Source organism: Microtus pennsylvanicus, chromosome 9 (genome assembly GCF_037038515.1).
Source record: "Microtus pennsylvanicus isolate mMicPen1 chromosome 9, mMicPen1.hap1, whole genome shotgun sequence".
Lineage (NCBI taxonomy): Eukaryota > Metazoa > Chordata > Mammalia > Rodentia > Cricetidae > Microtus > Microtus pennsylvanicus.
The window spans coordinates 19,513,909-19,525,933 of record NC_134587.1 but is presented as its reverse complement, the minus strand read 5'-3'; the positions used below and the strand labels follow the sequence as shown (position 1 = coordinate 19,525,933).

General features: G+C 39.5%; 1 protein-coding gene across 3 annotated transcripts in view; it reads left to right on the top strand.

The window, feature by feature from the left end:
* Nucleotides 1–12,025, top strand: part of Tank (TRAF family member associated NFKB activator) — a 79,281-nt gene that overhangs the window by 51,881 nt on the left and 15,375 nt on the right. The gene's annotated exons all lie outside the window — the stretch shown is intronic.

Below are 12,025 nucleotides of genomic sequence, written 5' to 3'. Positions count from 1 at the left end.
AGGTGATATTCTTTCCCTAACATTACTTCTGCAGAAACCAACATTTAAATGCTGATATGCGGTATATCTTCCTTGTTTCAACTTTCTTAGGCAATGACCTACCACTGAGTTTTTTTAAGAAAAATGTTTTAATTAGTTTTATGTATATAAATATATGTGTGCACTGTCTGCACAAAGTGCCTTCAGAGGTCAGAAGAGGTATCAGATCTCCTGGAAGTAACTCCAAACAGTGTGAGCCACCATGTGAGGGCTGGGAACAGAACCCATGTTCACTGTAAAAGCAATAATCTCTTAGCCACTGAGCTGTCTCTCTCTCTATTTTATTATTTTTAACTACATTTATGTGGGTATTTATATGTGGATATGTGCACATGTATGCAGATGCCCATGGAGGCCAGATGCATTAAATCTCCTTGATCCGGAGTTACAGTTGGTTGTGAGCTATATGAAGTAGGTACGAGGAACCAAACTCAGATCCTCTGCAAGAGTAGTGCATACTATTTACTAATGAGCCGTTTCTCTCCAACCCTTATCACTAGAACTCTAAACCAAGTTCCGTGTTTGCAAACATGGCATACCCTCCTCAATAGAATTACTTATATTTAAAATAAAGCTTAAGCTTCATATTTCCTGATTTTTTTTAAGGATTTGTTTTGTTTGTGTGTGTCTGCATCTCTTTGTGTATGGGTGCCTGTGCCTGTTACACACTCATAAGAGCTAAAAGAGAATACCAAGTATCCTCCACTGTTACTCTCTGCCACCGTTAAGATTTATTTGTATGTTTTATGTGTGTGAGTGTTTTGCCTGTATTCCTTCATATACACCACATGCATACCTGGTACCCATAGACGCCAGAAGAAATCATCAGATTTCCCTGAACTGGAGTGAAGGATGGTTGTGAACCACTCTGTAGACCCTGAGAATCAAACTTAGGTACTCTAAAAGAGCAAAAAATTATCTTAAACCACTGAACCATCTCCCCAGCCCCAGAGGTGGGAGTCTTTTTCTCAGTCTGGGGCTTGCATTTTCTGCTAAGCTGGAAGCCAGAAAGACCCAGCAATCCTACCTCCACCTCGGCTGGTGCTGGGGTTACAGGTAGATACAGGTGCTCTGCTTGTTACTTGAGTACTTGGATCAGAACTCCAGTCCTCGTGATTGCATACAAGCACTCTGCCGAGCCATCTCCCCAGATTCTCTAGTGGTTCCCCATCCTCCTCGTGAGCATCATAAGCATGTAATGAGATAAAAGTTTTAGCAAAGTGATGAAAATTTAAACTGAGGTAGATGGTTAGACAAAAATGATGCTAGATTTAAATCATTTTCTGTTTTTTTCCTTCAGCTTCCTTTGCTTGGCTAGCTTATTTCCAAAGAATTAATAATACTGTGCCAATTATACTGTATTTGAGGGCAGACTATGGAAAAGGCCTAAGGAAATAAGCTCTGGGTAAGGAGTAAATATCAATTCAGTGATGATCCTCATTATCCTTGTTAATAAAAGAGAGACATATGTAAAAGCCATATTTAATTCTTTGAATAGCTCATGAATTTCATTTTCTTGTGCTATAACCATTTAATAGAAGTAAAACTAGACTTTAAAATTTAAAATTATTTTAAAATTTTCTTCTTTTATGTATCTCAATCCAAAGGGCTAGTGAACCCTGAGTATATAAACAAGAAATCTATTTTTATGTTCATATTTATTTTTCTTTTCAAAATGTTTCTAATTGAAATGAATTACATCATTCCCCCCTCCTTTTCCTCCCTCAAGCCCTTCCTAGCTACCCTCCATTGAACCACTCTCACTTGCCCCCTTTATCAAATTAATTGCAACTTCTTCCTTGACTATTTTATATATAGTGTATATGTTTTCTTTGATTTTATATAGTGTGTGTATACATACATACATAATTTGCTGAACCCATTCTCGGTTTTTGTGTATATACGGTTTCTGGCCATTCTTAGTTAGACAACCAGTAATGGGGCTTATTGCTGGGAGAGGCTAATTATCCCTCTTTCATTAGTCATTAGTTGCCTGTAGTTCTTTGTCTAGGGGTGGGACCCCACAAAAATTTCCTCACAAAAGTTAACATGTCCACTAATACTACCATCGCTCTGGTCTCGTTTATGCAGCCATTTCCTGGAGAGATGTTTCACAGCCGACTTCCTGGTATTCTGGCTCCTACGGTTTTTCCACTCCCTCTTCTGTTAGGTTCCCTGTAGAGGCAGAAACAGTGGTGTAGCGGTGTCCATCAGGGCTGGGCTCCCCACTGTCCGTCCATCTCTGCACTGTGTCCAGTTGCGGTTCTCTGATGGTTTCTGTCTGCTAAAGAGAGAAGCTCCTTTGATTTGGGGTAGTAGCTGTACTTCTCTGTGGGTGTAAGGATAAGATTTAGAATGGAGTAAGGAATTATGCTGGTCTAAGGAAGTGTGATAGTAGATTATTTTCTAAGGTCCATGACCTCCCTAGCCCCAGGAAGCTGGCTGGATTTCCTATACCCATCATGATTGCCCTGATGTTTAGTGGGCCTTAAGTCCTATTATACAGCTGTTGCTTGCCACTGACATGAGTGCCACTTATTACACCTGAATGTGTATCTTGCGTGCTGGTAATTGTCGTGGTTCATAGGTATTACAGCTATTATATGTTGTGCCCCCATCCCCACCCTACCATCTTGCATAATATATTCTGGAATCAGGAAAGAGACTTTCAGGTCAGATCCCGCTCTAGTCATCCAGTCCTGTGTCCTAAGTGTGAGGTGTCTTCAACCTACCTTCACCTTCTGCGAGAGAAACAAGTATTGTCTGGGGAGTCGCTTGGACTGTCCTGACCAACCTTTCAAAAGGAGAGTTCCTTATACCTGGTACTAGATTTTTGTTAGTGTGTAGTTCTTGAGGGGAGCATTGTCAGCCCAAATGGCTTAACTTCCTTTAGTGTATATGAATATGTATGTGTGTATACATAAATACTTATGTAGCATGTATAATTTTAGGTAAATATAAAATAATATGATTCCTTGAGGCTTTCTCAAACAATCTTGGTGTTATTTGTCCCCTTTTCCTCCTCCCTCTGTGTTGACTACCCCCTTCCCTGTTACTCCTTTTCCTAGTTTTTATCTCACCTGTACTCTGCTGACCACCGCCCCCCAACACACACACACACACACACACACACACACAATAATTTCGTTATACTTTTGGTTTCTGTGGTTACTCCATGTTGAGTATTTGGAGCTGGAAACCAGAGATGAGAGGGAACATGTGTTTGTCTTTCTGGGTCTGAGTTACCTCACTCAGTGTAGTCTTTTCTAAGTCTTTTCCATTTACTTGAAAATTCATAATTTCATTTTTCTTACAGGTGAACAGTATTCCATTGTATATATGTACCATGTTTTCATTATCCATGTTTTTGTTGAATGTAGGGTTAAGCCAGCCCATTTAGGGGGCAGGTTTGCCTCGGGCGAATGCATACGCTAGAGTTCAATCAGTGTTTTATTAAACCAATACAACTGACAAATCTTTACAGGGTACAAGAGCATTATCCCATAGCAGCTCTAATTTCATTCTTCTGCCTATGGACATCAGTTTTTCCCAGCACCATTTGTTAAAGATGCTGTCTTTTCTCATGTATGTTTTTCGCTTTTTGTCAAATACCAGATGGCTGTAGTTGTGAATACTCATGTTTGGGTCTCTGTTTTATTCTTTTGTTTTCTTGTCTGTTTATGTGCCAGTGTCATACTGTTCTTATTACTATGGTTCTATAATGTGTTTTTAAGGATAATTAAATTTATTACATATTTGAGAGCTGGCAATATATTCTGTGTAAAATAATTGGTCTGAACTTAGAGAAAATATTGGCCAGTCAAGCAATTGAAGTTAAAATCTTTTGCATTTGCATATGTTTTGATCTGTATTTAATAAGTTATAATTAAATTCACTTTTAGGTAATACAGATGAGTATAGAATAGAATCCTAGGAATATAACTTTGAAATATTTTGTTATATTAGTTTTTTTTCAAGAATGAAGGCAATGCACATTTAGTTACTTTTGTAAAAGTACACATTTGCATGATGAGAATAGGAAAGCATAGAGGAATGGATAAGATATACTTTAGTATGTTGATTTTAAATAAAATATCTCTTTCTAGAAGTTGTACTTCTAATCAGTCAGATTTCTGTATGAATTATTAACAGAAATGACTTTAACCAGTAAGAGAAGGATTTACTACTAGCCATATTACCAGCCACCTAGAGTCCTTTTGTCCTTATGTCTAATGAATGGCTTGGAGATTTGTTTTCTTTGAACTATTTCTGTTAGAATATGCAAGAGAGGGAAGGCTGTTAGACACTGGCAAATTACAAATTGTTTAGCCGCCTAGAGACATGAATCATGAAACAAAGGAATGAGAGATACATGGTGAGGAGACCTCTTGAGAAAGTTTGACTTAGAAACTTAAAATTGGGTTAGGGGTTTAGCTCTGCGGTTGAGTGTTTGCCTAGTATACATGCATCCTGAATTCAGTCTCCAGTATTGCAGTCACTCGGCCAGTCAGCGTGTGCTTGTGCTATCTCTATACAGAGAGTACGCACGAGTCCTTGTCAAGACAACAAGGCCCTATCATTAGATAATGTTTAGGATTCTACTTCAAGTTGAAAGAATGTGCCTATTTGAACTTTAATAACTGGGTTTCTCAATTTCCGTGTATCAGAAACTCAGGAGTGACTTAGCTGGATGGTTGTGGCTCACGATTTCTCATGTTGTTGAAATCAAAAGTAGGCAAGGATTGCAGGTTGAAGGCTTCACTTGTTGAAGGATGTACTTCCAAGATGGCTCATTCACATAAGTTTTGGCAGGAGGCTTTGCCATATGGGTGTCTACTCATAGCCTGGCAGCTAACTTTCCTTAAAGTAGGGGATCCAAGAGTAGAGTGCAAGTGCTTTCCGTGACCTAGTCACGAGAGTCACGGTCTTCACTTCCACGGCAAGTGCTTTCCGTGACCTAGTCACGAGAGTCACGGCCTTCACTTCCACGGTTTCATTAGAAGTTGTCGGTTGCTCCAGGAACAAAGACCTGAATCCTCATTTATATATTTAAAGTATTACAGGCATTGTAGGTTACAGTCTGAAAAGGAAAATGTTAATAGTGAGGAGTAGAGTAGAGGGTTAGCTCCCCCATCAAATGATGACAATGAATTCCGTTTCCTGAATCCTATGACTACACTCAAAAGGAAGAAACACCATGGCCTATGATGTTAAGAATTTGAAAAATTATAACTTGAATATAGACTTTTATGAGAATGTAAATGGGTGATGAATGCTAGGAGAACTGAAAAATCATTGCATGTTACTAAGTTTTATAAGCAATTTTAAAAATTGAAAATATTTATAAACAAATCAAATTATGTGAAAATGTGCCCTCCGCCTCTCTCCCCCTCCCCATTGTGTGCGCATACCTTGTGCCTTTAAGCTTTGAGTACTCAATGTTTTTTGCAGCTCAGAGTTTTAAATGCTACTACAGCTCTTCCAAAACAAACGTGGTCAAGTGTGTCACAGCAGTACCCCATGGTACTGTACCAGCTTCTCTGTTATTTACTTTCTTTTGCTGTGATGAACACTACAACCAAAAGCAGCTTGCAGAGGGAGGGATTTATTTCATCTTAAGTTGTAGTTCATCATGAAGGGAAGTCAGGGCAGGAACTCAAGGTACCTGGAGGAAGGAACTGAAGCAGAGACTGTGGAAGAATGCTCCCCACGGCTTGCTCAGTATGCTCTTTTATACAACCCAGGTCGCCTGCTCAGGCATGGTACACCAGCATCAACCACTAGGAAAATGCCCCTACAGGCTTGCCTATAAGCCAAACTAACGGAGGCACTTGCTTAATCTAGATTCCCTCTTCTCAGGGACTCCAGTTTGTATCAGGTTGACAAAAGCCAACTAGCACATATTGCTTCAGTTTTTATGATGGACAGTTTTGGCAAGGGTGTAAAGTTGAACACCAGTAAGCTTTCTGGCCTTCTGTAGTTTATAGAATCTTAGATTGATGTGAGATTCCCCTCTGTATGCTGTAAATATCATTGGTGAATAAAGAAACTGCCTTCGCCTGTTGATGGGGTAGAACTCAGATAGGTGGGGAAAACTAAACTGAATGCTGGAAGGAAGAGAGGTGGAATCAGTGAGAAGCCATGTATCCCCACCAGAGATAGACACTGGAACTTTACCCGGTAAGCCACAGCCATGTGGTGATACACAAATTAATAGAAATGGGTTAAATTAAGAGGTAAGAGTAGCCAATAAGAAGCTAGAGCTAATGGGCCAAGCAGTGTTTTAAATAATATAGTTTCTGTGTGATTATTTCAGGATTGAGCTGCTGGGCAGCCGGGAAACAAACAGGCAACCTCCTATAACATTCACTAGGCAGGTCTAGGTCTTGAGTGGCATCTTCATGCTTGTGTTGTATGCATTTATATACTCTGAACTCCTGGTTGATCTCCAAAGTAGGATATATATCTAAGTACTGGGCCCCATACCTTCCTTCAGTACTTTAGAAACGTTTTCTGTTGCAAGTCTCTTAAACTGCCTTTTTTGTTTAAGTTGCTATATATTATAGTCCAGGTTTTGTATCTAGAGAGCATAACATACAGATAGATGGCAGACATACTATTTAGCATTTAAACAAAACTTAAAATTCAAACTTTTCAACAAGACATTAATTACCAAGTGATTTCCATCATAAAGTTAGATCTGAATTATTTTGTCGAAGCATAGTGCTATACATAAGCTTTCTAAGAGAAGAGATTGCAATAAAATTGACAGTTATTCAAATGTTAAAAATATTGTCAGCCAAGCAGTGGTGGCTGCACACACCTTTGATCCCAGCACTTAGGAATCAGAGGCAGACATATTCCTATGAGTTCAAGGCCAGCCTGGTCCTACAGAATTACTTCTAGGACAGCCAATGTTACAAAGAGAAACCCTGTCTTAAAAAAAAAATAAAAAAAAACCCTCAGTGTCCTATTAATGCTCATCTTTGTCTTCCCCTCTTTTATTATCTAGAAATGGTAGCTGGATTTGATAAATGATGGTACATACCATCTTGGTGCTTATGGAAAACTGAAGAAAGATGTGTTTTTTTTGTGTACTGTGTTAGAGAATCCTTGCCTTTTCAGTGGAAGCAAATGTCTCATTCTAAGGGTAGAACCAGTTTTATTTTTATTCAGTTCAAAGTTTTTTTTCTAGAGTTACAGAATTAAATATCATAAATTTTAAGAAAAATGTTGATAGCTAAAGCTTTTTAATAAGTTCTTTAAATTTAAATTAGTATTATATACATGCAAATATATACACATATATAATAATTTTTAGAAAAAGAAAATGAGAAGTGACATCTTCTGTCTAACATTTAAGCAAATTTGAATATGTTAGTGTGGCTTTCTTTTCTCTCCTTATGCCCCCAAATTGTCCCTTTTTCACATTGTTGTAATAGGAGCGGCGGGGCTGCGTCCCCGGCACCCAGCCGCCCGCATGGCTAGCTCTAGCTTATGCCCCGAAATAATTACATGGAAACTGTATTCTTTTAAACACTGCTTGGCCCTTTAGCTCTAGCCCTTACTGGCTAATTCTGATATCCCGATCAACCCATCTCTAATAATCTGTGAGCACCGGTCTTACCAGGAAGATTCTAGCCTACATCCATCATGGGTCAGAGCTTCATAGCGTGTGTCTGCCCGGAAGCGGGGCATGGCGTCTCTCAGAGGCGTCTGCCCCTGAGAGGAGAGCTGTTGAGTCTGAGCTCACTTCCTCTTCCTCCCAGCATTCTGTTCTGTTTACTCCTCCCACCTATGTTTTAACCTATGAGGGCCAGCCAAGCAGTTTCTTTATTGCGTAACCAATGAAATCAACAGATTGATATATGACACTCCCACATCATCACATCACCCCCCTTCCCCTTTTTAATTGTAAAGCCTGCACAATGGAATTGGCATACTCTTTCCTGCCTTGGTTTCTCGTGCTAAAACATGAAAAGACTGTTTCCTCTCACAACCTCAGTAGGTAAGGAACAGCATCCCCATCCCACCCACCCCAGCAACACAATCTAGTTTCTCTTGCTGTTGTGTTAAATTCAGTCATCCTAAAAGCTCTTCACATCTAGTTTGAAGGTATTATTTTTCAATGTTATAGAATACATCTACATTCAATTTGTCGTATTTTAGTTTTGTTTTATGTTTTCTTCCTTAAATTATATGCTAAGAATCCAGTCTCATGTACACAACATAGTTGTACAGGAAAGCTTTTAACTGTTGTGGGTATTGTTCTTTGATAATGCACCAATGTTGGTAAGAGGCAGTTCCTTTTTTTTTTTTTAAATTTTGTTGGCATGTGATGGAGGAAGGTCATTGACTAATAAAGGAACTGCCTTGGCCTATTTTATTGGTTAGGACATAGGTAGGTGGAGTAAACAGAACAGAATGCCGGGAGGAAGAGGAAGTGAGCTCAGACTCCACATCTCTCCTCTCGGGAGCAGACGCCGCCAGGTCAGACATGCTGAGTCTTTCCCGGTAAGACCGGTGCTCACAGTTTATTAGAGATGGGTTGATTGGGATATCAGAATTAGCCAGTAAGGGCTAGAGCTAAAGGGCCAAGCAGTGATTAAATGAATACAGTTTGTGTGTTGTTATTTCGGGCATAAGCTAGCCGAGCAGGCAGCTGGGGTGTTGGGGACGCAGCCCCGCCGCTTCTATTACTACAGGCATGTGTGTGCACACACCCCATGGTACACATGTGGAGGTCAGAGAAGAACATGCAGGAATCTGGATCAAATCCAGTAGTCAGGTTACCTGCTCTGCTATCTCACCATTTTCTTAAACATCTGAAGCCACTTCAGTGAACTTCTCACCTACTTAAAAGCCAGTGGTCTGTCTTACATTTTGACTATCTTTTTACTCAAATGGTTTTATAATGAGCTAGCCTTTGGGGAATATTGATTTACTGAACTGTATAGATTATAGATCTTCTAAGGGTTGACTTATTAGATATTTAAAAATAAAATTTAATATAATCGTCAAGCACACCACAGAAACCTTTAGCTATTGGGCAGCTGTCAAACTTACTATAACAGGTACAACTTTTCCAAATTTTAATTCTCACTTGAAAGCTCAAATTTTATTATTGGCAACAAGTCTTGTCACTTGTTTTCCTTAAAGTGACAGGCTAGCTTCATTTGCTTTTGAGAAAATGTCTGAATAACCATAGCCTGCATGTCATTCATTCTTTGAAGTGAAAATAGCATTCTATTAAAAAAAAGTGACTAGTTCAGCTTGTAACTCAAACATTACACAAGTTTTTCCCCCAAGACAACCCTTGCACTTGAAGAGAACGTCAGCAGGTTCTCTCACAGTTGCTGCAGTGCCGTCAGTGTAGGTGCCAGTTCGGTAAACACTGCACATACATCTTAATGCTGTTGTGAAAATAGTTTAGCTAATGGATGGCATCATGTGAGTTTAATCACTAACCATTTTGCAGCTGCCAAAAGAAATCATAGACCATGGTAGAGAAAGGTGTCTTTATTAGCTGTAAAGTAGCAAACAGCAAGAATGCATTTGCCTTGTTCTCACCTGGGCAGGAGGAGGTTTACATAGGAGAGCCTGCATGGATGCTTGTGGTTATGTTGGTGGAAAGGAACATTTAGCTTCGGGAGTCCTGCACTTTACAACAAGCACCAATTCAGCTGGATCTTTGGGGAACTTCTGGTCTTTAAAGTTGACTGTCTGTAAACATAGTCCTGAAAAATGCCCAAATAAAGAATAGTCAGAGCTTGAATTCTTGACATGTACAAGGACACACAAGCCTGTGACAGACGTGTCTCTCCAATTGCAGATATCTTGAAAGGATCCTAGGATTCACAGGGGTCCTGAATTCTGTGTTGAGATTCACTGGTTAAGACAGATTGCAATTTCCTCTTAGAGAAATACTAAGAAGATTCTAGCATTTCATCAACTTTAAGAGTACGTGAAGATGCCAGGTGGTGGTGGCGCTTGCCTTTAGTCCCAGCCCTCGAGAAGCAGAGGCAGGCAGATCTCTGTGAGTTTGAGGCCAACCTGGTCTACAGGAGCTAGTTCCAGGACAGTTGGGGCTGTTATACAGAGAAACCCTCTCTCAAAATACAAAACAAACAAAAGAATGCATGAAGATCACAATAATGTCTCATAGTTCCTTTTCACATTTATTGGATTTTTTTTTTTTTTTTGATTTTTCGAGACAGGATTTCTCTGTGGCTTTGGAGCCTGTACTGGAACTAGCTCTGTAGACCAGGCTGGTCTCGAACTCACAGAGATCCGCCTGCCTCTGCCTCCCGAGTGCTGGGATTAAAGGCGTGCGCCACCATTGCCCAGCTTATTGGATAATTTTTATATATTAAGTCATACTTACAAATTGTTTCCAGTTACTACTTGGTACCTCCTTCAGCCAGTGGCCTTTGAGAGGCCGGAACAGGTTGGGCATGGCCTTGGGTACCAAAAAGGTGTGCGTTCGCATGCCTCCTCTCTTTCTCCTCTCTCACCTGGCTGCTGGATTCAGTTCCTGTTGCCTGTTCAGAGGACTGTGATCTGTGAGTCCCTCCTTAAAAAAAAAAAAAAAAAAAAAAAACAACTTCATTATACCCAATTCTGAGCTAGTGTGGAACTATTTTATTCACATTCTTCTACAAGTTACTTATCTATATACATAGCAAATGCTGATTTTTACCTTTTTACTGTAATCTAGTAGTTTTGTGGAGACAAGGCGTATTTAGCTCAGGGTAGAGTACTTGCTTAGTATACGCAATCCTGGATTTAAGAATGCATGTAGTGGGACAGCAGGGTCGCTCAGTGGTACTTCCACCAAGTCTATGACTCGAGTTTGATCCTGGGGACCCACTTGGTGAAAGAAGATTGCCCTGGTAGGCATGCACAAGTCTCACTCATCACACATACATGTATAAATTAATGTAATAAATGTTTTAGAGAGAGAGACTCTATGTGGATCAAAAAGCCAGTTAGCTTTGTTTAACCACAGGATCTCCAGCATTTTTCCTAATGTGGTATTTTGACTTTTTTTTAATGGGCCTTATAATCCCTTCAGTGACATTGCTAAAATATAGAGGTGGAGAGGGCAGATCACCTAAGTTGTCATTTCCACCTAATATATTATACTCTGAACTCTCCTGCTTACTAGGCAGACTTGCTATGTTATGACAGCAGACTCACACTGAAAGATTTTTTTCTTTGCCATTAGTCATATTTCCATATTCTTTTTAAACTTTTTGTTTTGTTTTGTTTTTCGATTTTTCGAGACAGGGTTTCTCCCTAGCTTTTGGTTCCTGTCCTGGAACTAGCTCTTGTAGACCAGGCTGGCCTCGAACTCACAGAGATCTGCCTGTCTCTGCCTCCCGAGTGCTGGGATTAAAGGCGTGCACCACCAATGCCCGGCTCTTTTTAATTTTTTTAAAGGTTTTTTATTTTGTATTTTGAGTATGGTTTTATTAAATGTAAGATACAAAAATGAATACTATTGCTACCAAAAGAGTTGGCATCTTTTATTACTATGTCAAAGTTTTCAATTGTCCAAATAAAAAAAGAAATATAAAAATATGGAGAATATTAACATCTAATCTACATTTTCCATTGGCAATAGAATAAAACATCAACTGAGTTTTTTTATTTCTTCTACAGCTACCTAATGAGATCATTTCACATTTTTTTAAAACTGAATTCACAAAATAATAGAGTCAGGTCTTTAAAACTCATGGTATCGGTTTTTTATTATGTGTGTGTGTGTTTTGCCTGCATGTACGTATGTGCACCACATGCATGCCTGGTGCCAGTCAGCTACGTATGCACTCAGGAAGCAAGGAGCAATGAATGCAGGCACTTTGTTCTCCTGTTTTGATCATCTCTGATCTCAGCCCGTGAGGTGGGAGGCACATTTAAGTCAAGTCTTTCCTTACTTTTCTGGAAACACACTCATCGACATACTCAGAATTGTGTTTTCATG